The 23,074-nt window shown below is 38.4% G+C and overlaps 1 long non-coding RNA gene across 1 annotated transcript in view; it reads right to left on the reverse strand.

Moving 5' to 3' along the window:
• Positions 1-23,074, reverse strand: part of LOC118761739 — a 40,021-nt gene that overhangs the window by 14,449 nt on the left and 2,498 nt on the right. The window contains exon 2 of the long non-coding RNA XR_004997607.1: positions 5,958-5,995. This is a non-coding gene — a long non-coding RNA (uncharacterized LOC118761739). The remainder of the gene's footprint in view (positions 1-5,957; positions 5,996-23,074) is intronic.

The raw sequence follows: 23,074 nt of genomic DNA on the forward strand, positions 1-23,074 counted from the left end.
ACTATACATACATACCTTCATACATATTTATTGTTTGGTAGAAGTAATTCATTTGTTGGCTCAACTTACCACCACCACCACTACTACTACTCACTACCACCACTATAATTTAACATGCAATTTCCATGCTGGCATGGGTTGGATGGTTTGACAAGAACTAGCCAACAGGGGAATTCTACTTGTCTGTTTTGACATGGTCTGTACAGCTGGATACCCTTCCTAATGCCAACCACTTTACAAAGTGTGCTCTTTACATGGCTCTGGCACAGCTGCTTTATGTAGTCATGCAATCAAGCAAAATTAAAATAAACTGGGATTTTCCACGCAGACTTTCTTTTTGTATTTCTTGTTCTTACCACTTTCTAATGGACTGAATAACATAAGGTCCAAACACATAGGCACACGAGTGGCTGTGTGGGAAGTAGCTTGCTTACCAACCACATGGTTCTGGGTTCAGTCCCACTGCATGGCACCTTGGGCAAGTGTCTTCTACTATAGCCTCGGGCCGACCAAAGCCTTGTGGGTGGATTTGGTAGACGGAAACTGAAAGAAGCCCGTCATATATATGTATGTGTGTGTATATGTTTGTCCCCCCAACATCGCTTGACAACCGATGCTGGTGTGTTTACGTCCCCCATAACTTAGCGGTTCGGCAAAAGAAACTGATAGAATAAGTACTAGGCTTACAAAGAATAATTCCTGGGGTTGATTTGCTTGACTAAAAGGTGGTGCTCCAGCATGGCCACAATCAAATGACTGAAGCAAGTAAAAGAGTAAAGAGTAACCAAACTAATTAACAGCAAAAACAGTCACTTATTCTATATGGTTGAACTGAAACTATGTTAGGAATGACCAGGAGTCAACTCTTAGCATATAGTACAATAGTAAAGCAGTTTAAATAATAATAATAATGAAATTATTGTATACAGTGCTCAGGTGCACCACAACTTGTCAAAAATGCATATAAAGTATATGCAGTAATGTACAAGTGTCTGGAAGTGAACAGTGTATGAGTCAGATACATTGGCCGCTGCCAGCCTCCCCTGGCACCTGTGCCGGTGGCACGTAAAAAGCACCCACTACACTCACGGAGTGGTTGGCATTAGGAAGGGCATCCAGCTGTAGAAACACTGCCAGATCAGACTGGAGCCTGGTGCAGCCTCCTGGCTTCCCAGACCCCGGTCGAACTGTCCAACCTGTGCTAGCATGGAAAACAGACGTTAAACGATGATGATGATGATGTGTGTATGGAGGGGAGAAAATCAGGTGTAGTGTTGGCGAATCTCAGGAAGCATGGAAGTTTTGAAGGATGCAGTGCTCCGACAACTAACAACTGATGCCAGCAGTTTATTCCATACTTCAGCAACTCTTAACATAAAAAAAATGTTTCCAAAAGTCATGGGAGCTGTGCTGTTTTCTGACTTTGTAAACATGTCCACGGGTGTTAGACAGGTGGAGTTTGAAAAGGTACTCAGTTATTGTTTATAAGATGGTTAATAATTTTATGGGTGTCTGCCAAGTCAGCTGCCAGACGTTGGAGTTTCAATGTATCCATGCCTAGGGAAGTAAGGCGTGTTCAGAATATGACAAATGCCTGATGCTATATGAAAGATAATAATAATAATAATAATAATAATAATTGTGTACAGTGCTCAGGTGCACTACAACTCATCTAAAGTGTATATATAATCAGGTGTAGTTTCGGTGGATGTTAAAAGATAAATGGCAACAAAACTTCTGCACAGCCAATACCCACTTCACAATCACAACTCCAGCAGTGACTGTGAAGCTGAAGGTTTAAAGTCAAAACAGTGAGATTTATCTTGTTTTTGTATCTGATTTTCAAGATTCTTTATGTGAATTTGTGTGTTGAAATAAATATCCTACTAACTAATCAATTGTTTATTTAATTTGGTTAATTATTCAACATTACAAAGATAAAAAAATTATGTAGAATGTGAGCTTTGCTGTTGAGGACGATTTTTTGAATTTCGTAAATGTTAGGTTTAACAGGGAACATTTTCAAGAAATTCTTTTATTCCTTTCTTTATGACAATGCTAATTATAACTGGGATTGTTTGTATCTTCTATAATCACATTCTGTTAGTCTCAAGATCTAAGTCAGTGGTTTCCAACAGGGGTTCATTTGTTTTGTTTTTGTTTGTCAAAGCTCTTTTGTTGCTTCTTACAACCTTTTTGATGATTTTCTTCTTAGTCTGTTACGGAGGCCACATTTGTCTGCCTGAAATCTTGTTGCATGCATGTGGAATTGAACCAGTGCATGTGTTAATAATATTGGCAAAATGGCTCTCCCTAGACACAACAAAAAAATTAGATTTATCCTTCTGCATAAGGCCAGAGCTTAATAAGAAGAAATGATCAGCAAGCATCCTCAAAAATGGAGCAGACCAAAACTGCAGAAACTGCAATGGACACTGCAGAAACTGCAATGGACAAGTTGAGATAATGGAGCATATTGTTTAAGAGTACTCCACCTTGGCTCCAACTGAATATATAGATAGGTATGATCAGGTTGACCAATACATTCACTGGGCACTATGCAAACATTTTGTTGTAGAGCATGCTAAAAACTAGTGTGAACACCATCCCTTACCAGTGTTCAAAGCAACAGATACAACAATTTTGGGGGATTTTACAGTTTAATCAGACTGAACCATAAACATCAATCAGCTGAATGTTACTCTTTCACTTGTTTCAGTCATTTGACTGTGGCCATGCTGGAGCTCCGCTTTTAGTCGAGTATGTCGACCCCCGGACTTATTCTTTGTAAGCCTAGTACTTATTCTATTGGTCTCTTTTGCCGAACCGCTAAGTTACAGGGACGTAAACACACCAGCATCGGTTGTCAAGCGATGTTGGGAGGACAAAGTCATACAAACATATATACAAACACACACACACATACATATATACGACAGGCGTCTTTCAGTTTCTGTCTACCAAATCTACTCACAAGGCTTTGGTTAGCTTGAGGCTATAGTAGATGACACTCGCCCAAGGTGCCACGCAGTGGGACTGAACCTGGAACCATGTAATTCATAAGCAAGCTACTTACCACACAGCCACACATGACCATACCATCTAACAAAAATGTATCTGCTAAAGGGTATAACAAATTTTCAAAATACAAAGACTTAGACCAGTGGTTCTCAGCCATTTTTTATTTATGGACCCCTTTGGTTACTGTGTGTGTGTATATGTTGGGGGGGACAAACACAAACATATACACACACACACACACACATATATATATATATATGTGTGTGTGTGTGTGTGTGTATATGTTTGTGTTTGTCCCCCCCAACATCGCTTGACAACCGATGCTGCTGTGTTTACGTTCCCGTAACTTGGCGGTTCGGCAAAAGAGGCCGATAGAATAAGTACTAAGCTTACAAAAAATAAGTCCTGGGGTCGATTTCATCGACTAAAAAGGTGGTACTCCAGCATGGCCTCTTATTCAGAATGCCTGTTTACTAGGGAGAGTAAGAAGCTTAAAAAAGGTGCTGAATACCTAAGATTGCAGGATGTAACTTGCTGTGAATTAACATAACATCTAAGACCAAGGGATAAAGACAATAAATAATAATTTAATTAAAAAAATATTTTAATTAAATATTTTTTTAAAGTCAGAAACTGATTTGAATTAGGTGATTTACAGCTGCAGTACTATTTTTTGTAAATAAATATATTTTGTTTGGATTTATAATTATATTTTCATCCTTAATAAAATGAAATCGAAACACCTTATAAATTTTCAAAAAGTGAAACAACTACATTTGTAAGCAAAATATATTTGATTCTTTTACTTCAAAATAAAAAGAGAAACTTACTGCAATTGTTAATCACTTCACATGAATTAATTTCTGTTTAAAAATAATAAAAATATATATTTTTAATGTCTTATATATATATGTCTATATATATGCTTGTATATATATAAATATATGTATATAAATATATATATATAGGTACAGGAGTGGCTGTGTGGTAAGTAGCATGCTTATGAACCACATGGTTCCAGGTTCAGTCCCACTGCGTGGCACCTTGGGCAAGTGTCTTCTACTATAGCCTCGGGCTGACCAAAGCCTTGTTAGTGGATTTGGTAGACGGAAACTGCAAAAAGTCTGCCATATATATATATATATATATATATATGTATATATTTGCTGTTGTGTTTATGTCCCCATCACTTAGTGGTTCGGCAAGAGAGACCGATAGAATAAGTACTAGGCTTACAAAGAATAAGTCCTGGGGTCGATTTGCTCCACTATAGGCGGTGCTCCAGCATGGCCGCAGTCAAATGACAAACAAATAAAAGAATATATATATATATATGTACAGACAGACAAACAGACAGATAAATAGATAGATCAAAACAGTTTGATTCAAATTCTGTGGTACTTGAAGTTTCCAAACATAAGATACTTATCCTCAACCATTGAAAATTTGAATATATATATGTATATTTCGGAAATTATATTTTATGGCCAGTCATAGAGTGCCCGTGACTCACCAAATTTAAATGACCAAAGAAGTTTTATCCAATTTATTGCCAGCTGAAAAAAGATGTGCCTTTGGCCATTTGGGTCTGACAAGTCGCTTATACTGCTAAGTACTTTATAGATGTGAAACCAATGGTCACTCTATGACCAGTCGAAAACTGAATTGTTTGAACGAAATTTGCATAACCATGTTTGGAGGAAAGATGGTACCACCTATTTGCCGAAAAACACAATTCCTACTGTAAAGTTTGGAGGTGGCAACATCATGGTGTGGAGGTGCTTCTCTGCAAATGGTACTGGCAATTTACATGTGATAGATGGTAGAATGAATGCAGAGATGTACCAAAATATTTTGAACAATAATCTATGGGACTCTGTAGGAAAGCTCCAGCTTTGTGAAGGGTGGATTTTACAACAGGATAACGACCCTAAGCATACGCGAAGTCTATCAAAAAATGGATTGTTGATCACAATATAAAATTGTTAGAATGGCCACGCCAGTCACCTGACTTGAACCCCATTGAAAATTTGTGGTGTTATTTGAAAATTAAAATTCATTCAAGAGCCCCAACGTGCATTGAAGATTTGAAGAAAATTTGTCAAGAGGAATGATTGATTGATTGATTGATTCTAGTTTCAGCTTATGAGCTGTGGCCATGCTGGGGCACCGCCATTTGGAAAAAAATTCTTAAAGAAACATGCAAGTCATTGATTAAGAACTACTAGAAGAGATTGGTCGAAGTGGAACTAAATAATGGTTATGCTACGAAGTATTAAATCAGAATTATCAGTTATTTATGTTCTGTACGAATACTTTTTTCACCCCTAAATATTTATAATTGAATATAAATTCCTTAGTTACTATAATTAATTAGTTTCTTTTGCATATTTTTAATTTATACATGTGTATGCAAATATAGTATTGGTATATCCCATTTATGTTCATTAGAAATTAAATAAATAAAGAATTTTGACATGTATGAATATTTATTTCCCCCCATGGTATATATATACACGAGGACATGCGTAAGCTTGCAAGGAATGAAGCAAGTATGCTCCGCTGGATTTGTAATGTCAGTGTGCATACTCGACAGAGTGTAAGTGCCTTGAGAGAAAAGTTGGACCCAAGAAGCATCAGATGTGGTGTGCAAGAAAGACGACTGTGCTGGTATGGTCATGTGGTGAGAATGGATGAGGATAGCTGTGTGAAAAAGTGCGACACCCTAGTGGTTGAGGGAACCTGTTGAAGAACTTGACCCAGGAAACCCTGGGATGAGGTGGTGAAGCATGACCTTCGAACATTAGGCCTCACTGAGGCAATGACTAGTGACCGAGACCTTTGGAAATATGCTGTGCTTGAGAAGATCTGACAAGTCAAGTGAGACCATAACCTGTGGCCTATGCCAGGGGTGTAACTAGCCCACTTATACATACCTTTTCTTCATTGGACACTAAACTCTGCTTGCGAAGACCTGTTGAGGCAAGTGAAATCAAAATCAAATTCGATGATAGCACAGCATGACTGGCATCTGTGCTAGTGGAGCGCTAAAGGCGCACCATCCGGGTGTGATTGTTGCCAGAGCCACTGACTGGCTCCCATGCTGGTGGCATGTAAAAAGCACCATTCGAGCATGATCGTTTCCAGCGTCACCTTACTGGCACTTGTGCCAGTAGCATGTGAAAAACAATATTTGAGCGATGTCGTTGCCAGTGCCACTGGACTGGCTCCTGTGCAAGTGGCACGTAAAAAGCACCATTTGAGCGTGGTCGTTGCCAGTACTGCCTGACTAGCCCTTGGAGTGGTTGGCATTTGGAAGGGCATCCAGCTGTAGAAACTCTGCCAGATCAGATTGGAGCCTGGTGCAGCCATCTGGCTCACCAGTCCTCAGTCAAATCATCTAACCCATGCCAGCATGGAAAGAAGATGTTAAACGATGATGATGATGATGACATACACATACATATATATATAAAACAATTACAATGAATATGGAGGCTTGTGTATCTGCATACTTTTTCATTTTTATTTTTACAGTTAATCATACAGCATAATTGGTTTAGATATAACTGACACAGAAGGCAGTGAGCTGGCAGAAACATTAGCACACCGAGCGAAATGCTCAGTGGTATTTCATCTGAATCCAAATTCTGCTGAGGTTGACTTTGCCTTTCATCCTTTCAGGGTTGATAAATTAAGTACCAGTTGTCTACTGGGATCAATCTAATCGACTGACCACCTTCCCTCAAAATTTTTTGGGCCTTGTGCCTAGAGTAGGAAAGGATATGACTGACGTGTGTGTCCAGAATTAGCTGTTGTATTTGCATCCAGCTATTTTCAACTATGCACCTTTATTCAAATGTGATTCAAAATGAACTCGGTGTATTTATGTGTCGCCAATGTAATTTGCTAGGTTACTATGGTTTTAGATAGAAAAAAGAATGTGAGGAGGTTTAGAAACTTGATATAGCTATAAAAATTACATCATGTTTGACCTCATCTTGACCTTAAGTTTCAGGATGAAACATATAGTTCTAGATCCTAAAGTAAGTCAAAGTGTATTTCTCAATGTTTTGTACAACAACTAGGTACTTAATACAATTAAATAAAAATAACTTAAATTCCTTCAGATTAAATCAGATACATGTAATATAAGAAACTTATTCAGGATGACAATTTGAAAGTTTCTCTGTATAATCAAGGTGACATGCATACCATTTTGACTCAGAAGGAAAGAAACACCATACCACACCATAAATTATGAGAAATTACAGCATTTATTTAAATCTCAGAAATTTCCACCACCTAATCTGCAACTGGCTGGATTAAAAGATAAACTTTGGAGTATTGTAAATAACATTAAATTCTACAAATTCCCTCATACAAAGAAACGAACACTTAAGGAAACTGTGCACACCAGCAACGGATCTCAAGAAGAAAACAGATTCTTGTACAGATGAACGAAACCAGTAACTTATACCATTTAGACTATGATTTATACCACACTTGCTTAAAAAGGCAATCCTGAAAAATTACAAAATAACACATGAAAATAACAAAACTAATTTAAACTTACAGGCTAAACAAATCGTAGAAAAGTTAAAGTTAGAAGACAGGATTGAACCTTACCAACCCAGACCCCAACAAGTCAACCTGAATGACCATAAACCTAACTTCACTACTAACCCACCTGTAAGGCTGATACGCCCCTCAAAAGCAGATTTAGGCAAAGCTAGTAAGCACGTCATTGATAAGTGCATACCCACACTTAAAAATACTATAAAACTTAACATATGGTCTAACTCCAATGATGTAATTGATTGGTTTTCCAGCATTAGCTGAAAAAAAAAGTAAAGTAAATTCATTCAGTTAGATATCTCTAACTTTTATTAACCTCATTCTCCTCAACAAGGCACAGCTATTTGCCATGAAAAATTCTTGTCTATCAAAGTATAGACTTCATTTCCTCTTTTTCACAGCACCCACAATCTGGATGTGATATTTTCTCACTTCCAACACAGAACTGTAGCTCTTTTTTCCACACTTGCCATCCCTGAAGAGCACATATATTATATAACCACCCAGTTATCTAACATCTGGTGATAAACTGACTGGTAAGACCAGCTGTAATCATCATTTAATGTCTGTTTTCTATGCTGGCATGGGTTGACAGTTTGTCAGGAGCTGACCAGCTGAAGAACTGCCCTGGCTCCATGTCACTTTTGGCATGGTTTCTATGGCTGGAAGCGCTTCCTAATGCCAACCACTTTACAGAATATACTGGGTACTTTTATGCAGCACTGGTACAGGTGCCTTTATGTGGCCCCAGTTTAGGTGCTTTTTACATTGCACCAATACCCACGAGCCTGCAAGATTATGAATGCTCAGCTGGAGTGGGATGCAGGGACAAGTCTGTATGCAAAGACAACCATGCTTTTATTAAGCTTGGTGTGTTTTTCCAAGCACAGCAAACCCTGTCATCCCCTCTGTGAATCCCAACATCTGTAGATCCTTTCTCACCACTTCGTCCCACATCTTCCTGGGTCTACCCCTTCCACATGTTCTCTCTATAGTTAGAAATCGGCACCTCTTGATGCAACTATCTTCATTCATACATCTTACACAATAGATCTACAATATTGTATACCTAATGGGTCTACAATACTATACACTTTAAATAATATACCCACTCTATTGACAAAAACATATATCACCACCAGCCAGGTGCCCACCCTGTGTTCACGGGTTAACTTGCCAAGACTCCAGATCTGTTTGGAACATAATTGCCATTTGTTTAAGATAGTACATGATAAGGTCCCAATTCTTTTCATAATGACTGATTGATGTTGCCATTTATGTGTTGGTTCACCTGGTCTTATGGCATGTCACATACTCCACTTTCAGGCCAGCAAATCCATAGACCCGTTTTCTGCGACGATTTCACCTCAATCGAAGGAGAGGGGCTTTCTCCATCCGGATTGCAGATCCGTGGAATAAGCTGCCGGACGAGATAGTGAAGATGCCGACGACCGCTCGGTTCAAAGTCTCTCTTGACCAGAAATGGCCTGAACACTCTCCCTGTACATAACTCCATGTCCCCCTACATGGCCTTGCTTTTTGCTTTTTGAGCCAAAAAATTAACTTAACTTCTTCTGCACTCTTTGCTATTCCAGTTTCAAATATTAAGAGATAAGCATTCCCACCCTCAAACATAGTACTTGGGTTCACTCATGTAATTTAGCTGGTCAATCAAAACCAGGAATCAGAATGTGGACACTGCCACACAGTGCAGCATCTGTGGAGCCATACACGAGATAGAAGCAGGAGTGGGAACTAAATAGGATCTCAGTCAATTTCTGCAGGGAAACAACGGCTTCTCACCATGAGGTACTACCCTACACTCTATAGGGTATATGTATACATATGAAGGCACATGGTTCAGTGGTTAGAGCACCGGGCTCACAATCACAAGGTAGTGAGTTCAATTCCCGGACTGGGCTGTGTATTGTGTTCTTGAGCAAGACACTTTATTTCATGTTGCTCCAGTTCACTCAGAAATGAGCTGCAACATTACTAGTGTCAAGCTGTCCTTTTCCTTGGATAACACTGGTGGCATGAAGAGGAGAGGCTGGTATGCATGTGTGACTGTTGGTCTTCCATAAACAACCTTGCTCAGACTTATACCTTGAAGGGTAATTTTCTAGGTGCAATCCCATGGTCATTTATGACTGAATGGGGTATTTATATAAATATATATATATATTTATACAACAGACTTCTACATAGTTTCCTATTTCTTTATTGCCCACAAGGGGCTAAACATAGAGGGGACAAACAAAGACAGACAAAAGGATTAAGTCGATTACATCAACCCCAGTGCATAATTGGTAATTAATTTATCGACCCCGAAAGGATGAAAGGCAAAGTCAACCTCAGCGGAATTTGAACTCAGAATGTAACGGCAGACACAAAAAACCGCTAAGCATTTTGTCCAGCGTGCTAACGTTTCTGCCAGCTTGCCACCTTCTACATAGTTCTACAGTTTCCATCTACCAAATTCATTCACAAGGCATTCATTGGACCAGGGCTATAGTAGAAGATACTTGCTCAAGGTGCTGTGCAGTGAAATTGAACCTAGAAACCATGCAATTGCAAGGTGAATTTCTTAACCACACTGCCATGCATCAAAAAAAAAAAAAAAAAGACAAAAGAATGTCTCAACAAAATGTCATAGCTAGAACAGTTTCAATCATACAGTTGCTGAATCAAGGCTGACCTGAGGTTAAGCAACAGCAACAACTTGAATCAAGCAATAACTTGTAGATAATTCAAAGTCTTGATTTGTGTTCAGTTGATTAAGCAGTCTGAAATTACAAATATATATAAAATGGTGAGAAGCAGTTGTTTCCCTTCAGAGATTGACTGAGATCACCATTCGAGTGTGATCGTTACCAGCGTCACCTTACTGGCACGTGAAAAAAACATTTGTGCGAGGTCGTTGCCAGTGCCGCTGGACTGGCTCCTGTGCAGGTGGCACATAAAAAACATCATTTGATCGTGGCCACTGCCAGTACTGCCTGACTGGCCCTCGTGTTGGTTGCACGTAAAAGCACCCAATACACTCTCAGAGTGGTTGGCATTAGGAAGGGCAGCCAGCTGTAGAAACTCTGCCAGATCAGATTGGAGTCTGGTGCAGCCATTCGGTTCACCAGTCCTCAGTCAAATCGTCCAACCCATGCTAGCACGGAAAGCGGACGTTAAATGACGATGATGATGATGATGATATATATATCTACTTGTTTATATTTCGTTTTTGTATCTGGTTTGCAAGATTCTTTATGTAAATTTGTGTGTTGAAGCAAATTTTGTTGTGTCAGGGGTGAGTCATATTGTCTTAATAGCTCTTACACACATCATAACAAAATGTGTTTGACACTTTTTGTTATCAAATATCTTCGTCAAAATACACTGCCTTTGTTTCAATTAGTTTTGAAAATAATAAAGAATTTAGTAAAATAACCTAATGTATTATTAAGCTAGCTTTTGGAACATAAATTAACCCTTTAGTGTTTAAACCGGCCATATCTGGCCCAAATATTCTAAATGTTTTATATTCAAATTGGCCATATCTAGCCTCTCACACCTAACCTACAGTGACATTCTAAAAATAAACAATCATATCATTGAAACCTCAAAGCTATAACATAATGCATGATTAATTCAAAACAATTTGAGTGAAAAAGTATTACATTTAATAGAGAAATTTGAACACCAAAGGGTTTACATGGAAATTTGAAATATAGATCACTTTACAACAGAAAGGTGGTCACGAATGGGTTGGTGTCAAAAGAATTAAGGAATTGTTTCAGGATAACATAAAAGATCCAGTGATCATGCCACTTTCATCACTAACAGTTCCCAAACTGTATGGAAGGTTCCACAAAAGGAGACAGTCTGAATGTTCTGTATTGTGTAGCAGCCCATCTGGAAATGAAGAACATATTTGCAAAAATGTTGTTAGTAAAATTTAGCTCAATAACTGAGTATCAGATGCAAATGTAAGTAGCAAAAGTGGAACATTTTATACAGTTGACAAGTTGATGGGAAAAGATAAGCAAATTTGTTTTACGTGAAAACTGAAATGTTTCCGAAGTGAAACTGGATTAGCACCAAAATTATATAAAACTACATGGGTGCTGGTGTGCCTCTGTGGTAAGAAGCTTGCTTCCCAGTTACAAAGTTTGAGTTTAGGTGTCTTTTACTTTAGCCTCAGGCTGACTAAAGCCTTGTGAATGAATTGGGTATATGGAAAGTAAAAGAAACCTGTTGTGTGTATATTCCTGTATGTTATATTTTAATAATTACTGGTATCTTTATATATTAAAAATATTTTATATGTAAAGCAAAACATGTTATACATGTATGTATATTCTTGTAATTGTCATTTTAGTAAATAAATAAATAAGTTGACATAATATGTCAAAAATTGATGAACCACCTATTGATCCCCTCCATTTTCTTATTGCTCTCTCTCTCTCTCTCTCTCTATATATATATATATATATATGTGTGTGTTAGATAATAAATCATATGTTATACAACTGGTAAAGCACATTCACTTTCACAGCGTGATCGTTGCCAGAGCAGCTGGCTTCCATGCTGGTGGCACGTAAAAAGCACCATTCAAGCGTGATCGTTACTAGCATCGCCTTACTAGCACGTGAAAAAAACATTCGTGTGAGGTCATAGCCAGTGCCGTTGGACTGGCTCCTGTGCAGGTGGCACGTAAAAAACAACATTTGAGTGTGGCCGTTGCCAGTACTGCCTGACTGGCTCTCGTACTTGTGGCACATAAAAGTACCCACTACACTCTCAGAGTGGTTGGCGTTAGGAAGGGCATCCAGCTGTAGAAACTGCCAGATCAGATTGGAGCCTAGTGTAGCCATCTGGCTCGCCAGTCCTCAGTCAAATCGTCCAACCCATGCTAGCATGGAAAGCGGACGTTAAACGATGATGATGACGATGAGTGCCTGTTAGGTATTTAATTAATGAGAGAGACAGAAGATGGAAGATACGAGAATGTTTATTGTATACACACACTGAGAAGAAAACTTGTGGAACAGATGCTATTTTAAGGAGATACATCTTGTAATCACCTGAAGAGACACATCTACCCTGACGGATATTCCTAACCCAATTGTTTGGTATCCCATCTGTGAGGGACTGATACTAGATGGGTCAAAACAATTGTAGCGATCAATAAACATTCTCATATTTTCCATCTTCCACCTCTCTCATTAATCAAATATGTATCATCATCATCATTCAACGTTTATCTTCTATGCATTCATGGGTAGGACAGTTGACAGGAGCTGGCCAATAGAAAATCTACCCAAGGCTACTGTGTCTGTATATATATGTGTGTGTGTGTGTGTGTGTATATATATATATATATATATATATATATATGTGTGTTAGATAATAAATCATATGTTATACAACTGGTAAAGCACATTCACTTTCACAGCATGATCGTTGCCAGAGCAGCTGGCTTCCATGCTGGTGGCACGTAAAAAGCACCATTCAAGCGTGATCGTTACTAGCATCGCCTTACTAGCACGTGAAAAAAACATTCGTGTGAGGTCATAGCCAGTGCCGTTGGACTGGCTCCTGTGCAGGTGGCACGTAAAAAACAACATTTGAGTGTGGCCGTTGCCAGTACTGCCTGACTGGCTCTCGTACTTGTGGCACATAAAAGTACCCACTACACTCTCAGAGTGGTTGGCGTTAGGAAGGGCATCCAGCTGTAGAAACTGCCAGATCAGATTGGAGCCTGGTGTAGCCATCTGGCTCGCCAGTCCTCAGTCAAATCGTCCAACCCATGCTAGCATGGAAAGCGGACGTTAAACGATGATGATGACGATGAGTGCCTGTTAGGTATTTAATTAATGAGAGAGACAGAAGATGGAAGATACGAGAATGTTTATTGTATACACACACTGAGAAGAAAACTTGTGGAACAGATGCTATTTTAAGGAGATACATCTTGTAATCACCTGAAGAGACACATCTACCCTGACGGATATTCCTAACCCAATTGTTTGGTATCCCATCTGTGAGGGACTGATACTAGATGGGTCAAAACAATTGTAGCGATCAATAAACATTCTCATATTTTCCATCTTCCACCTCTCTCATTAATCAAATATGTATCATCATCATCATTCAACGTTTATCTTCTATGCATTCATGGGTAGGACAGTTGACAGGAGCTGGCCAATAGAAAATCTACCCAAGGCTACTGTGTCTGTATATATATATGTGTGTGTGTGTGTGTGTGTGTATATATATATATATATATATAGTAACAGAAAGCAGGAATTTCACTTATCCCCACATGGTGAGTTATCATCATCATCATCATCGTTTAATGTCCGCTTTCCATGGGTTGGATAGTTCAACTGGGGTCTGGGAAGCCAGAAGGCTGCACCAGGCCCAGTCTGATCTGGCAGTGTTTCTACAGCTTGATGCCCTTCCTAACACCGTAGTGTATAAAAGAAATTAAAAAAGGAAAATACGCACACTTACATAGTTTTAATATAATTTTTAATATATCGACCGGTTTCGCTATTGCTATTCATGATAGTGTTGAATGCCTCACTGTTTCTGGGGTTGTGTGTTGATATAAATAGTAATGTGCAAAATCTTCCTTTACTAACTAGAGATCCAAAAATGAATGACATCCTGAAAACACACAAACTCATCAAATGCAAAAAACAAGACAAATCACTACAGAGACTACTAACAAATGCGAAGCTTTACAAACAACCACGAAACTAATGGTTGAAAAATGTGGACGCCCAAACTGTGGAACCTGCCCCAACCTACTTGAAGGCTCGGATTTCCTTTTCAAACAAGGACAGAGGTTCACAATTAAAACTAGTTTCACTTGTTCCTCTGAGAACCTAATTTATGTAATAACCTGCTTGGGTTGCAGACACAACTATATTGGACAAACGAGTATGACCTCGAGAAAGAGAACCACTCTACATAAAAAGCAAATCTGTTTCCTGCAATACAGGCAAATTCCTCGCAGTGAACATATAGAAAAATGTGCAGATAACATCAAACCAAATTTCACAGATTTCCCCTTCTACCAGTGCAAAGACACAATATCTCCACAAGAACGTTAAAATAAAGAAACTTTTTTCATTGAAAAATACAGAACACGTCTTAATATGCATGCATAACCAACTTTTATCTTTTTACATATTTCAATTCACGATTACATCACTGTACATAAATCCCCTCACTAAACAAGGTTTTCGAAACTTGTTTTTGTCTGTACATATATATTCCCCTCCCATTACCGAAAGCTGAACAGTTATCTCCCTTACCCACAATAATAATAATGATAACCAATTACCTCTCCTTATTTATCTACTTGTGAAGTTATTCACTTGTGAATATCATTACACACAACATGGACAAAATTTCTTCTTAAGAAAAAATACATATTCAAATAAGTAAAACATAATATCATGAACAGTGATAGCAAAACCGGTCGATATATTATAAATTATATTAAAACTATGTGTATTTTCCTTTTTTAATTTCTCATATATATACACATACACATATATGCAGAAGATTGAAAAGTAACACACGAGTTGATACGTATAAGGAAAATAAGACAAGGTAGAAAATGCTAAAATAATTTTATCATGAAATGCATTTTGTGACAGTTAGTACCGGTTTCAGTCTTTCTGACTTTTTCAAATAAGAGTAAAAGATAGGCAGATATCAATTAAGAAGAAAAACAATTAAATTGAAGAAAAGATTAAATGAAATGTTTTGTAAATATTTCCATAGTCTTCAAATAGGTAGGACATTTTCCTTTTTTTTCTCCCTTTTCCTTTGTGAAGGCTCGGTAGGTAGTAGCAGATCTGAAAAAATAGTGTTTACGGGTGCAAGAGAAATATTTGGTTCTGCACCTATAAACACTATTTTGTCAGATCTACTACCTGCTGAGCCTTCACAAAGGAAAAGAGAGAGAGACAGACAGAAAAATGGAAAATGTCTTACCACCAACTGCTGATGCTCAACAAAGCTTTGTAGAGCATCAGCAGTTGTTGGTGATTGGAATATTTTCGAGACCGAAGAGAAGAACTAGTTTTGGGAATGTATTTCAAGCTATGCTGAGGAGATGCTTTTACCTGGAGACATTCTCAGTGTAGTAGAACACAGCATTCGGAGTGACTGCAATGGCTCTAGCTGATCGTCACCCATATTTAGAAGAGGAAGATATTTCCTTGATATGGGATTATCATTTGCATAAAAGTAGGCACTGTTGAATGTAGAGATGAGTAGGTCACTGTTGTATAGAAGGAAGAGAGTTGGGTACAAAATGGAACTCTGGGAAACATCAGAGCTGATTAAGATTGGAGCAGAAAGAGCTTTGTCAACATATACAGTGATGGTACAGTTAGGGCGGCGTGCTGGCAGAATCGTTAGCACGCCGGGCGAAATGCTTAGCAGTATTTCGTCTGCTGCTACGTTCTGAGTTCAAATTCCGCCGAGGTCGACTTTGCCTTTCATCCTTTCGGGGTCGATTAAAGAAGTACCAGTCATGCACTGGGGTCAATATAATCGACTTAATCCGTTTGTCTGTCCTTGTTTGTCCCCTCTGTGTTTAGCCCCTTGTGGGTAGTAAAGAAATAGGTACAGTTAGACAAACTGCATTATGAAAGGTAAATGTATAACATGCTTAGATTTGGGTCCTGTCTCTAAGTTATGCAATTATATTGATGCTGATATATAATCATTCCACAATCAGAGAAAATCCTAAACACTTTCGGTCCACAGCATTCCAGATAAAAGTTTATTATTGTTCTTTAATGAACTTTTTGCCAATATCAAGCTACTTTTATTACCAGCTTCCTGCCACCACCATTAAAAGAAATTATTTACTATTTCAACCAAACCATCAATATATTATTCAATCCTTTCTTTAAACAGCCTCATTTGTGAATCCATTTGTTGCACTGAGCACTTAATATTTCTTTTGACAAAGTATTATTATTACTGGTATTGTGGGTGTATGATCAATCCAGCTTGGCTCAATATTACTAGTAGAGGGGATGGATGATAAAATCAACTGGGTTCAATATCAATTTCAAATTTTGGGGCAAGGCCAGCAATTTTAGGGGCTGAGGTAAGTTGATTACATTGACCCCTAATATATATAGCTGGTAGAAAACTAAGATCAATATTAATATTACTAGTGTAATGATCAGATGAGCAACACGGCTGGACTTCATATTTTCAATACTAGTATAGAAGGTGGATAACCAAGTCAACTGGAACCAGAATATTCTCATTACAGTAATCCCTTGACTGTTGCAGGTGTTATGACCCAAAAACCCCTGTTATTAAATATTTGTATTTTGGCTATTGGCTCTGCATTGTATCAAGAGGTTTAATTCTCAATTGCTGAGGCCACTTTACTCTAACTAGATACCGCAAGTGGTGTGATTTACTCCTGTAAGCAACAGGAATACTGAGGAGTGAAGTTGAGTGATTTATTCATCTAGAGCAGTGGTTCCCAAAGTGAGTGGTATTGTCCCCCTGGGGGAAGTGGAAAGATCCAGCAAGCAAGCAAGCAGGCAGGCAAGCAAGCAGGCAAGTAAGCAAGCAAACAAGAAAGACTGGCATGGGGAAATTAGATGTAACAGTAGCCAACTAGGTTATTAAGATACTATCAAATTTAATGAGAGCAAATAAATAAAAACAAAATTTACTCATATGTTTATGAATTTTAAATAGGATCAGGTATATACAAACACACATATGTAAATTCAAGCATACATGTTTATGCATGCTTGTAAACACCCAAACACAAAAATTTGTATACACTCACATACATATATATATATACATGTACTTGTAAACATACAAATGGCTCAACAGTATAATTGACTGTTCCCTTCCCACAAATCTCTGGCTTTGTGCCTATATCAGAAAGAAGTCAAGGTCAGCTTTGCTCTTCATCTCTCATGGGTTGATAAAGTACTGATCAAGTGCTAGGTTTGATGCAACTGACTAATCCCTACTCCTTATTTTCTTACATTCTAAGTTCAAATCCAACTGAAGTCAACTTTGCCTTTCATTTCTCCAGGATTGATAAAATAAAGTACCAGTCAAGTACAAGCGGTGATGTAATAGACTAAGTAATTCCTCACAAAACTGCTGGCCTTAAGCCAAAATTTGAACTATTATTATTATTATTATTATTATTATTATTATTACTAAGGTGATGAACTGGCAGTCATGAGCACACTGGGCAAAACACTCAGTGGCATTTCATCCATCTTTACATTCTGAGTTCAAATTCTGCTAAAGACTTTGCCTTTCTTCCCTTTTGGGGGTCAATAAAATAAGTACCAGTTGAGTACTGGGGTCAATGTAATGAACATAATAGCTTCTGAAATTGCTGGCCTTAGCCAAAATTTGAAACAATTATTATTGTTATTATTATTTTTGCCAGCTTCATGTTCCCAGTCAGTTATAAGTTTGATACTGATTGAATATCATGGCAGAATCATAAGAATATCAGATGAAATACTTTGTGGTACTTGTAAGTCATTATGTTCTGAGTTCAAATTCTGTCAAAGTAGATAAAATAAAGGTACAGTCAAGTACTGGGATCAAAGTAATGAACTTAAGCCCTCCTCTAATTTATTAGCCCTGTACCTAAATAGTAGTAATAATTATTACTATTATCTGTCTCTTGCAGCTGCTACTCTTCATTTTCTCATTCTCTCTCCATCCTCTTATTAGATGTGAGTAGCCATTCAGATCCTTAACAAGAACCTATACAGCAGCCCAACTCTTGTCCTCTATCATGAAGCTGACCTCCCCACCCAAGGGTCTGTAGTTCTGTGAGATACATGTTGACCTCAATATTTCAGGTGGTATATATAAAGTATCCAGTCTATGTTGTAAAGTGATTGGCATTTAGAAGGGCATCTAACCATAGAACCCATGCCAAAACAGATACTGGAGCATGATGCTGTCCTTGGACACCTCAGATTCTGTCAAACCATCCAACCCATGCCAGCATGGAACATGGGCATTAAATGATGATGATGGTTACAATACACAGAATTAAGGTAGTGAGTGAGCTGGCAGAATCATTAACACTTAAGATAAATGCATTTCTTCTGGATTTTTGTTCTGAGTTCAAAAGCTGGTGAAATGATTTTGCTTTTAATCCTTTTTGTAAAATAAACTACCAGTTGAGAAGAGGGGTCAGTATAACTAACAAGACCTTCTCCATAAATTTCAGGCTTTCTCCTTCTAGTAGAAAGAATTAGAGGTCAACTCTGTGTGCCATCCTTTTAGGGTCAATAAAATAAGTTCCATTTGAGCACTGGAGGCAATGTATTTGGTTAGCCTCTCCCACAAAAATTGCTGGCCTTGTGCCCAAATTTGAAGTCATTGTTTTTTATGGGCAAAATTGGCAGAGCAAATAACATACCATGTGATATTTTTTCAAGCACCCCAAAGTCATCACAACTGAACTTTAGATACCCTAACATAACTATAAACTTGCTGACTTTATACACCACTTGCACTGGACTATTAATTACACAAGGTCCAATTACTGAGATCATGGAAATCAAAGCTGTATGTCACCTTTATCAGTTCTGCAGAGTGTTAATCTCTAATTGTGGAAGGAACCTGTGGAAGAGGTAGACTCAGGAAGGTGGTGAAATATGATCTTTGGTTCTTGAGTCTGATGGACATGATGGTAAGTGACAGAGACTTCTGGCAATTTGCTGTGCTTGAGAAAATACATCAAGCTAAGTGAACTTGTGGCCAGTGCCAGTGACACTTAAAAGGTAGCTAGTACACTCTGTAGAATGGTTGGCATTAGGAAGGCATCCAGCTGTAGAAACCAGGCCAAATCAGACGGCAGCCTGGTGAAGCTATCTGGCATACCTGCTCCTGTTTAACTGTCTACCCCATGCCAGCATGGAAAATGGATGTTAAATGATGATTTTCTAATTGAAATGTTTATATAGGCGCAGGAGTGGCTGTGTGGTAAGTAGCTTGCTAACCAACCACATGGTTCCGGGTTCAGTCCCACTGCGTGGCAGTTTGGGCAAGTGTCTTCTGCTATAGCCTCGGGCTGACCAAAGCCTTGTGAGTGGATTTCGTAGACGGAAACTGAAAGAAGCCTGTCGTATATATGTATATATATATGTGTATGTATATGTTCGTGTGTCTGTGTTTGTCCCTCTAGCATTGCTTGACAACCGATGCTGGTGTGTTTACATCCCCGTCACTTAGCGGTTCGGCAAAAGAGACTGATAGAATAAGTACTGGGCTTATAAAGAATAAGTCCCGGGGTCGATTTACTTGACTAAAGGTGGTGCTCCAGCATGGCCACAGTCAAATGACTGAAACAAGTAAAAGAGTAAAGAGTACATCATGTATGAGATGCTGCTGCTAATGATAATGATAGTTTCAAATTTTGGTATAATGCCAGCAATTTTAGAGGAGAGAGTAAAGTGATTACATTGACCCTAGTGCTCAACTGGTACTTACTTTTATCAACTTCAAAAGGCAGAAAGGAAAAGCTGACCTTAGTGGGATTTGAACTCAGAATGTAAAGAGCATGAAGAGATGCTGCTAAGTACTTTGTCTGACATGCTAATGATTTAGCCAACTTGTTGCCCTAATACTGATTTCCAATTTTGGCACAAGGCCAGTAATTTCAGGAGAGAGGTCAGTAAATTACACAGATCTCATACTTATTTTCTCAACTCCCAAATGGATGAGAGGCAAAGTCAACCTTGGCGGAATTTGAACTCAGGAAATGAAGACAGATGAAATACCGCTAAACATTTTGCCCAGTGTGCAAACGATTCTGTCAGCTTGCTACCTTAATACTCTTTTACTTGTTTCAGTCATTTGACTGTGGCTATGCTGGAGCACCGCATTTAGTGGAGCAAATCGACCCTAGGACTTATTCTTTGTAAGCCTAGTACTTATTCTGTCAGTCTCTTTTGCCGAACCGCTAGGTTACGGGGACGTAAACACACCACCATCGGTTGTCAAGCGATGTTGGGGAGACAAACACACATATATATATATATATATATACAATGGGCTTCTTTCAGATTCCATCTATCAAATCCACTTACAAGGCTTTGGTCGACCCGAGGCTACAGTAGAAGACACTTGCCCAAGGTGCCACACAGTGGGACTGAACCCAGAACCATGTGGTTCGTAAGCAAGCTACTTACCACACAGCCACTTCTATGCCTATATTAATAATTATTCTAATGTATCTACAAGGTCTGAAATATTGGAAGAGTTGGGGGTAAGTTGATTACATCAACCCCAGTGCTCAACTGATACTTTTTTTTATCAATACCCAAAGGATGAAAGGCAAATTTAGACATGGGCAGGGTTTGAACTCAGAACATAAAGAACTGGAAGAAATGCCACTAAGCATTTTGCCCAGTACTCTAGCAATTAATAATAATGGATTCTAATATAAGCAGAAGACCAAATATTTTAGGAGTAGAGAGGTTAGTCAATTATATCAACCCCAATAATTGGCTAATACTTTATCTTACTAATCCTCATAGTGATTTTGGTGGGGTCTGAACTCAAAAAAGCTGGAAGAACTACCACATGACATTTCGCCAGATTCCTTAATGATTTTACCAATCCACCACTCTATAAAATTGCTAATAATAATTGGTTCTAATTTAGGCACAGAACTAGAAATTTTGATGGGAGGGGGTTAGTTAATATCATAAATCCCAGTAGTTGACTTTTACTTTATTTTATCAACCCCAAATGGAAGAAAGGCAAAGTTGACTTTGGTAGGATTTGAACTTAGAATGTAAAGAGCCGTAACTGAATAGTGTAAGACATTTTATCTGATGCTTTTATCATTACTGCCTAAAAATGATAATTGTTTGTGACTCAGGCACAAGGCCAGTAGTATTGAGGAGAAAGAGTAAATTCATACCATCAACTCCAGTATTTGACTTCTACTTTATTTTATTGATCCCAAGAGGATGAATGGGAAAGGTGACCACGGTGGGATTTCAATGCAGAATACAAAGCGCAAGATCAAATTCACAAAATATTTTAGGCCTCTCAACCAAATTTGTTCCTGTCAAGTCTTCCCAACACACTCATTTCCCCAACTGCCACCTTATTCTACTGCTGTAATTAACCCTTTTGTTACTGTATTTATTTTAAGATCTGTGTTTCTTTCAGTTACTTTAAATATAACAAAGAATTTAGTAAAATAACTTAGTTATCATTCAGCTAGTGTTAGGAACATAAATTGTGACTAAATTTTGGTGGAAGATTTTAATTCAAAACTCATGAAAACAAGACATTTGTACTCAGAGCCAAAGCCGGTTTCAGCTGGGTTGGTAACGAAAGGGTTAAGCCAGTGGGTAGAACTACATATCTCATCCTTTTCTGAGCTACCAATTATTTCTTCCTCTCCATGGACCTACTGTTTTTTGACACTTATCCCTCATCCTCAACATCGTTCCTCCCCATTTTTAAGGAAAAATTTTCTCACATTCTAATGATTCTGCAAATCCATTAATCTTTTACTAAATATTCATTTTGTTTGATATTCTAGCTCGTCTGCTGAAAAAAAAATGCTGTTTTAAAATATAGGCACAAGGCCTGAAACTCTAACCAAATCTTCAGTACTCAACATTCTTACAATGGTTTACTGACCCACCTCCTGCCCCAAAGGATGAAAAGCAAAGCTGATTTTGGTGGGATTAACCCTTTAGCATTCAGATTACTCTATCAAATATAGTGCTTATCCATTCATATTGCTTCCAATTAATCTCGCATTATCTTGTAACTTTAAGATTTTGATGATGTGAATGTTTAGTTTTAGAATGACATTGCAGGGTAGATGTGAGAGACCAGGCCCAGGTAGTTTGAGCATAAAACAGATAGAATATTTGGGCCAGATATGGCTAGTTTAAATGCTAAAAGGTTAAAGCGCTACAACAAATACCAAAGGTAATTTGTCCAAGGCTGTAATGATTCAACCAAAAACAACAACAATAATCACCATCAGCCCCCTTTCTTCATTATTGCCAACACATTTTCCAATGCTTCCTGTGTTACTCTTTTACGTGTTTCAGTCATTTGACTGCGGCCATGCTGGAGCACTGCCTTTAGTCGAGCAAATCGACCCCGGGACGTAAACACACCAGCATCGGTTGTCAAGCAATGCTAGGGAGACAAACACTGACACACATACATATATACAACAGGCTTCTTTCAGTTTCCGTCTACCAAATCCACTCACAAGGCATTGGTCGGCCCGGAGCTATAGCAGAAGACACTTGCCCAAGATGCCACGCAGTGGGACTGAACGTGGAACCATGTGGTTGGTTAGCAAGCTACTTACCACACAGCCACTCCTACGGGTTTTCTACAGCATGATGTTTCCACATGTGGCTCTTTATTTCCTTGATGAGGTTCAGCC

This window comes from Octopus sinensis, unplaced genomic scaffold, assembly GCF_006345805.1.
Source record: "Octopus sinensis unplaced genomic scaffold, ASM634580v1 Contig16928, whole genome shotgun sequence".
Classification (NCBI taxonomy): Eukaryota; Metazoa; Mollusca; class Cephalopoda; order Octopoda; family Octopodidae; genus Octopus; species Octopus sinensis.